The sequence below is a fragment of the Triticum aestivum genome, chromosome 5B, assembly GCF_018294505.1.
Source record: "Triticum aestivum cultivar Chinese Spring chromosome 5B, IWGSC CS RefSeq v2.1, whole genome shotgun sequence".
Taxonomy (NCBI): Eukaryota; Viridiplantae; Streptophyta; class Magnoliopsida; order Poales; family Poaceae; genus Triticum; species Triticum aestivum.
This window is the reverse complement of record NC_057807.1, coordinates 643,048,355-643,056,481: the sequence shown is the minus strand read 5'-3', so window position 1 is coordinate 643,056,481 and position 8,127 is coordinate 643,048,355.

The following is an 8,127-nucleotide window of genomic DNA, read 5'->3' as shown; positions in this document are numbered from 1 at the left end:
GAGTACGAGGTGCAGCCAGACGAAGCGGGGTGGGAGGTCGAACGAAACTAATGGACGTAAGAGGGGAAACCGAACCTTACGGTTCTTTTAGGTAGTATAGAGATAGTTTGAAAATCACATTTTTAGTTATTTTTTTCTTCCAAAAGAAATTCTGCATGGTCATATGGATGTATGTTACATATGTGTACAATTTGGTGATGAAATAAGTAAACATGTGAGCTACACAAAATGACAAAATGTTACATATATAATTTTTCTCTGATTTTTTGAACCTTCAAAATAAGATTTTGACACTATTCAAAATATAGTGCTCACTAGAGCACGTGCACCAAGTGGTTTTTCACATGGAACCCATCTTATGAAAAAACGGGATTAAACATAACTGGATCCGAATTTTAACATTCAACCATATTAACATAAGTAATAGATGACACAAACTATGTATTAAAATAAGTTATTATATATTTGAACACCACTATCTTTAGAACAAAATAAAATGTGAACACCACAATCTATCTCATATGTTATTTTCCCTTTTAGATCAAGGCGAACATATCAAAGATTAGAGTAAGTAATAGCAGATGAAACAAACTAGAGATTGCTACTAAATCATAAACATGATATTCAACTTATCTTCACATAGTTTTGTTTTCCTTGAGATCTATCCAAACATATAAGATAACAGTAAGAAAATAATGAACCATATTTGTTTATCTAGGGAAAAGCTAGTATTAAAGACGACTAGCTTTCACGAGGCTTCCAATTACATATTGGTAGCTCAAGCCAAGGTTAGATTGTAGGTGCTCTATATGCCGTCGGCCTCCTCTTCGGTTCTGTCCACCAGCTGCGTGGTGCTTCCAAGCAACTCTGTCACACTTCTGTTCACATGGACGTAGCCAGGCGGTGTTCTCCCATGTGGTAGTCCTCCAAAAACCTACGGTTGAGTGCAAGCCACGGCATCATTCCACGGGGGGCGCTATCCCCAGCCAAAACCGCGACTAGTGCCAGCTCTGAAGGTGGGAGGACCGGCTTTACGGGTAGCGACATGTGTTGGTTCCTCAACTGGGAGCGGTACCACTGTAGGCGGCGAGATATGAGTTGGCATCACAGTTAGAGCAGATGGCTGGAATAGAGCGTTCAATCATGGTGTGCGTTTTCTTTGCAAAATTCAGAAAAATCTACATGAACCCCGGCCACCTAGGGTAAGTCCGGGATGAGACGCAGTTAGTCGAGTGAGCGAGGAAGACGAGGCAAGATTGAACATGCTAGACATGCTAAAATGGAGGCTTTTTAGATCTTGTTCATGGATGAAAAGTAACGCTTGCCAATCACCATGCCATGCTCCAGCTTGCCCCCCCCCCCCCCCCCCCGCAACGTGCAACTGTCAGATCTAAGCATCATTCCTCCCATGTTGTGACGTCCGGATACTTAAGCTACAGTAAACCTCTGTTAATGATGCCACGTCATCACAATTACTGTTGCTAATCTCGCGTTAGTTTGAAACTGATTCAAATTCAAATTTTGAATTTAAGTCAAACAATAAAAGTTTTCAAACATTAAAATAAAAATCTTCGGTTTGTACTAAATATTACATAGATAATTATGGTGTAGAGGACACAGTTTTATAAAATGCATAAATATTTTAACTTGAATTAAAACATAAGAGAAAATAAATAAAAGAAAGAAAATACAAAAGAGAAAAACAAACAAAAAAAAGGAAAAGAAACCCCCGGGGCTCCGGCCCAGCAGGCCACCGGCCCAACTGGGCCACGACCTACCAGGCCGGCCCAGCTCCCCCCTGGCCCAACCGGCCACACCTTATCCCCTCACCCCCCCCCCCCCGCAAACCCTAACCACCCACACCCCCACTCGCTCTCTCCCCCTTCCCCCGATCCAGTTCTGGATCGGGATCGGGCCGACGCCGGCGCCCCGTCCCCATCGCCAATCCCGTCGCTCGTCACCTCGCCACCTCATCGGAGCCGCCACCGTCGCCCTCCGCCTCGACTACCCCCCTCCCCCTCGCCGGACCGCATCTACCTCGAATCCTCCTCGTCCACGGCACCGCCGCCGGAGCTACCTCGCCGGACGCCATCGCCGGTCTGCCTCCTCTTCCCCACCGGCCTGCTACCCCTACGCACGTCGTCTCCGTCTCCCTCCTCGCGCACCGCTGCCACGGTCCCTACTCCCCGCCGTGAGGATCCCTCCTTCCCCCCTTTCCCTCTGTCGCTGGCGCCGTTCGCGACGCCTCGGCCTTCTCTACCGCGCGCACGCGCGCTCATCGCGGTCGGGCCGCGCCCTGGCCGCGCGCCTCTCTGTCCGGTCATGCCCGTCGCCCCTCGCGCCGACCGCACCCCCTGTCCGTGCCCCTGCGTCGCCCGAGCGTGCATCCACCTTGGCTCGGCCATCACCCGAGCGCGCTCCGGCCGCACCCTCCACGGCCCCCAGGCGCGCTCGCCCTCGCCTCTCATGGCGTCGGGTGCGAGCACCTGCACTAGTTCGCCGTCGCCCGCACGTCCCCGGGGCTCTGCCCCGTTAGCCACAGCCGGCGCCCGTCACCGCGGCCTCAACCTCCTGGGCGGGCTCCCCCGATGCCATGCGGGTTCGCCCACGCCCAGGCGCCCGTCGCCCGCTCACCCGCTGCCTGCTCACCCGCTAAGGCCCTTTGGGGCCACAGACATGTGGGGCCTGGCCCCAGAACGTATATAAGAATAAAAATAAAAATAAAAATAATTAATTAAAGAAATAATCAACTTAATCAATTCTGATTAATTAAATTAAACAGCTAATTAAACTAATTACACGTTAGTTACTTAAATAACCTAATTAGTTAATTAAGTAGTCAATGACAGTGGGGCCCACCCCTAATTAAACCTGATTAGGTTGATTAATAGGTTTAGTTAAAATATGTCATTGACCAGTGGGATCCACTGGTCAGGTTGACCAGTCAACTCTATTGACTACTAACGTCAGCATGATATCATGCTGATGTCATTATTTAATTTTCGAATTAATTAAATAATTAATTAAATTCAGAAATTAATAAAATCTTTAGAAAATCATATCTTTTAATCCGTAACTCGGATTAAAATATTTTCAACATGAAAGTTGCTTAGAACGACGAGACGCTTCCGGATACGCAGCCCGTTCGTCCGCTACACATCCCTAGCATAGCAAACACGCAACTTTCACCTCCGGTTCATCTGTCCGAAAACGCGAAACACCGGGGATACTTTCCCGGATGTTTCCCCCTTTCGCCGGTATCACCTACTACCGCGTTAGGGCACACCGGACACCACGTATTGCCTTGTTACGCTTTGTGATGCTTTGTTTGCTCTGTTATTTATTGTGTTCCCCCTCCGTTACTTCTTTCCGGTAGACCCCAAGACTGCCGGTGACCCCCAGTTCAACTACGGTGTTGACGACCCCTCCTTGCCCGAGCAACCTGGCAAGCCCCCCCCCCCCCTTGATCACCAGATATCGCCTATTCTCCTCTATACTGCTTGCATTAGAGTAGTGTAGCATGTTACTGCTTTTCGTTAATCCTATTCTGATGCATAGCCTGACATTGTTGCTACATCTGTTGATACCTTACCTGCAATCCTAAATACTTAGTATAGGATGCTAGTTTATCATCATTGGCCCTACATTCTTGTCAGTCTGCCTTGCTATACTATTGGGCCGTGATCACTCGGGAGGTGATCACGGGTATATACTATACATACATACATACTATATAGATGGTGACTAAAGTCGGGTCAGCTCGATGAGTACCTGCAAGTGATTCTGATGAGGGGGCTGAAAGGACAGGTGGCTCCATCCCGGTAGAGGTGGGCCTGGGTTCCCGATGGCCCCCGACTGTTACTTTGTGGCGGAGCGGCAGGGCAGGTTGAGACCACCTAGAAGACAGGTGGGCCTGGCCCTGGTCGGCGTTCGCGGATACTTAACACGCTTAACGAGATCTTGGTATTTGATCTGAGTCTGGCCATTTGGTCTATACGCACTAACCATCTACGTGGGAGTAGTTATGGGTATCCCGACATCGTGGTATCAGCCGAAGCACTTCAGACGTCAGCGACGGAGCGGCGCGCGCCGGATTGGACTGAACGCCTGCTAGGCTAGGTCTGCTTCCGGCCGCCCTCGCAACGTGCAGGTGTGCTATGGGCGATGGGCCCAGACCCCTGTGCGCTTAGGTTTAGACCGGCGTGCTGACCTCTCTGTTGTGCCTAGGTGGGGCTGCGACGTGTTGATCTTCCGAGGCCGGGCATGACCCAGGAAAGTGTGTCCGGCCAAATGGGATCAAGCGTGTTGGGTTATGTGGTGCACCCCTGCAGGGAAGTTAATCTATTCGAACAGCCGTGATCTTTGGTAACAGGACGACTTGGAGTTGTACCTTGACCTTATGACAACTAGAACCGGATACTTAATAAAACACACCCTTCCAAGTTCCACAGACAACCCGGTGATCGCTTTTCCACAGGGCGACGAGGGGAGGATCGCCGGGTAGGATTATGCTATGCGATGCTACTGGAGATGCTACTTGGAGATGCTACTTGGAGATGCTACTTGGAGGACTTCAATCTACTCTCTTCTACATGCTGCAAGACGGAGGCTGCCAGAAGCGTAGTCTTCGATAGGTCTAGCTATCCCCCTCTTATTCTAGCATTCTGCAGTTCAGTCCACTGATATGGCCTCCTTACACATATACCCATGCATATGTAGTGTAGTTCCTTTCTTGCGAGTACTTTGGATGAGTACTCACGGTTGCTTTCTCCCCCCTTTTCCCCCTTTCCTTTCTTTCTGGTTGTCGCAACCAGATGCTGGAGTCCAGGAGCCAGACGCCACCATCGACGATGACCCCTACTACACTGGAGGTGCCTACTACTACGTGCAGGCCGCTGACGACGACCAAGAGTAGTTAGGAAGATCCCAGGTAGGAGGCCTGCGCCTCTTTCGATCTGTATCCCAGTTTGTGCTAGCCATCTTATGGCAACTTGTTTAACTTATGTCTGTACTCAGATATTGTTGCTTCCGCTGACTCGTCTATGATCGAGCACTTGTATTCGAGCCCTCGAGGCCCCTGGCTTGTATTATGATGCTTGTATGACTTATTTTATTTTTATAGTTGTGTTGTGATATCTTCCCGTGAGTCCCTGATCTTGATCGTACACGTTTGCGTGTATGATTAGTGTACGATTGAATCGGGGGCGTCACAAGTTGGTATCTGAGCCAACTGCCTGTAGGAATCCCCCTTTCCAACTCCTTGGCCGAAGTTGAGTCTAGTCATTGCAAAACTTTTACTAACTTGGCTGTGTGCCTTACGGGCCCACGTCGCCATTGGGTGGTATTAGGATCTTTTATTCCTCGACCTATACTCTGGGACTCTGATCTCTCTTCTATTCGGGTTAAATGATTTTTGCTAAATCTAACATTAGGATCTCGTTATCACTTTCACCCGGAGAGCCCCTTATTAATGACGATCGTCTGCGGCACGTGAAGACCCTGAAGATACTCTTTGCTGTTAACCCGAGAACTTATGTTCATCGCATTTGCAATTCTCCTTCCACCGTCAACCCTTATGGATAACTACTTGCAGTTGTTATTCTTACATTCATCCCCAGTTGGTCTTGTTATTACCAGATACCTCGAAACACTCGTCGTTGTTTCGATAATCCTTTGAGCTTACCGCCTTGCTGTTCTTTGTCACCTGAATACCCCTATGGATAATTCTCGCACTTATCGAGTATCCGCTCATCCCACAATTGTTCATGTGTTTCACAATGGTCTTTGAAATACTATTCGATCCTCCAAAAATCCTTAGTAGCTTATTGCTCTGTCATACTTGTTTACTTGCATGATGGATGCTTTCCTTATGTCTGGCAATATTCGTTAGTAACCTTAGGCACCGTCATTTTGATCCTGTTGATTCAGCATGTGCGCGAATGCACACAATCATCTATCAACCCTTCTAAATTATCCTTCCGGCTCAGACATCATTTTTGAACATGAGCTGGTTCTCGACCAAACTATTTGTCGTCAATTGTGCCTCTGGTATATCCAACTTATCCATCCTTGATCAGAGCGACTGCTTCTGATCCTTTGTTTTGGAAATCGAAATTCCTTTATTATCTAAGCATCGAATTATTCCGATGTTCTATAATATGATGCCCGTGCATTCTTCTTCTTCTGGTTGAGTACCGATGCTCACCTCAGATCCCTTGTGGACCATCGGTTCCTTTGTTGGATTTTATCCGACAGTGTCCTTCTTATTGAATAACCTTGAGAGCCTTTCCATGGGTATATAATGCTTTTGGTAAATTGTATCATCTGCTTTTGAACAATGCTCTACTTTCGAGCTTGTATTATTTACCCCAAAGTTTGTGGTATATGTTCGTAAGATGCCCTGATGGGTTGAACCTATGCCTTCCTTACTATGTGTGAACTCGGAAGTTTTCACGGGTCATACTCATCTGGTATTTCACCAGGTAAAACTTTCAACACTAATGCCATTATCGAAACGAGAAGTGAATGTAAGGTTATGCTTTGGAGAAGCGGGAGTCGACCTTGAACTTTGTGTTCATGCCCATGGACCCGAGGTGGAACTTATCATGGAAGCTTATCGTAGTAATAATAATCCCCTTGTTATAACTTCTTCTCTTATCTATGCTTGGTCTTTTGCGACTGTGGTTTCGACCATATTGTTCTTCTTTGATCCCATTTCTTGGACAAGTTTAAGTGCTTGCCTTCTGCAAATGATTTCACTTGTCCAACCTCTATCCCGCTCTACCCTTGAGTATACCCTCTGGTACCGCGAGAATGTCAGGGAACTACATAACTTCTTATGGGTTCTTCATCAACTGTTATCTCTCACCGATTCCAATTTTCCTGGGTTCTGGGTTGTCGTCAACCGAGAACATCGATAAGTGAATTCCTTGTAGTTGGGGATTATCATTTGCTTGCAAGGTACCAAGAACACGCTGCTTGTCGTCGGCATCTACATCAATGACTTGGTCATCACCAGGGCAGAGCCTAATAAGTGTCTATACTTCAAGGGAGAGATCCATCATCGTTTCAGCATCAGCGACCTCGGGCTGCTCCAGTATTACCTCGAGCTGGAGGTTAACCAATAGTATGGACGAACGATGATCATGCAGGCGGTCTATGCCGTAAAGATGCTTGAGCGGGCTGGCATGGAGAACTCCCACGCCGTGCATGCTCCGATGGAAGCATGACTTAAGCTCAGTAAGGAAAGCCCCACGAAGGTGGTGGATGCTACGTTCTACCGCAACATTGTCCGGAGCCTCTGATACCTCATACATACCCGACCAGACATCTCGTTCGTTGTCGGGTACCTGAGTAGGTTCATCAAAGCCCTATCAAGCAACCACCTTGCTGTCGTCACGCACCTGCTCCGGTAAATCGTGGTTATGCTCATGCACAGATGTGTGTATCACCGTGTCGATGGTGAAAACCTGGTCGGCTACAGTGGGTCTGACGAACTGGTGGCATGGACTCCCAGAAAAGACCCTCGGGTGTGCTGTTTACCCTCGGGAGTAGTCCCGCCAGCTGGTATTCTATGAGGCAGAAGGTGGTGGCTGCGTCTTTGTGCAAGGTGGAGTAGATCAAAACAGCTATTATATCATGTGAGGGAATCTGGCTGGCTCACCTCCTTGTCGAGATGCTGAATTAATACACCGCACCTGTGCTCATCTTCGTCGACAACAAGTTCGCAACCATAGCAAGCACATCGACCTCCACTATCACTTCATACATTCTTCATAGATTACTACGTCGAGAAGGGCACGGTGAATGTGGAGTTCACCAGGACTAGTGAGCAGAACGCCAACATCTTGACAAAGGCTTTTCGCCACGTCCAGTTCCAGGAAATGTGCAACAAGATAGGGATCACCAATGTCTAACCCCAGTGACAGCGTTGAGGGGGAGAATATTACGTTCAACCCCGTCTCTCAGCAAGCCCATGCTAATGGGGTGGCCCCAGGTGGCGCCCCATGTGTTGATTACATATGGGATCGTCCGTACTGCATGCCCATGTCATAAAATCATGACATTGGTAGTGAGGTAATGTACAGTGGTTACCAACCACTCCCATGATGTGGCATGGAGTGGTCA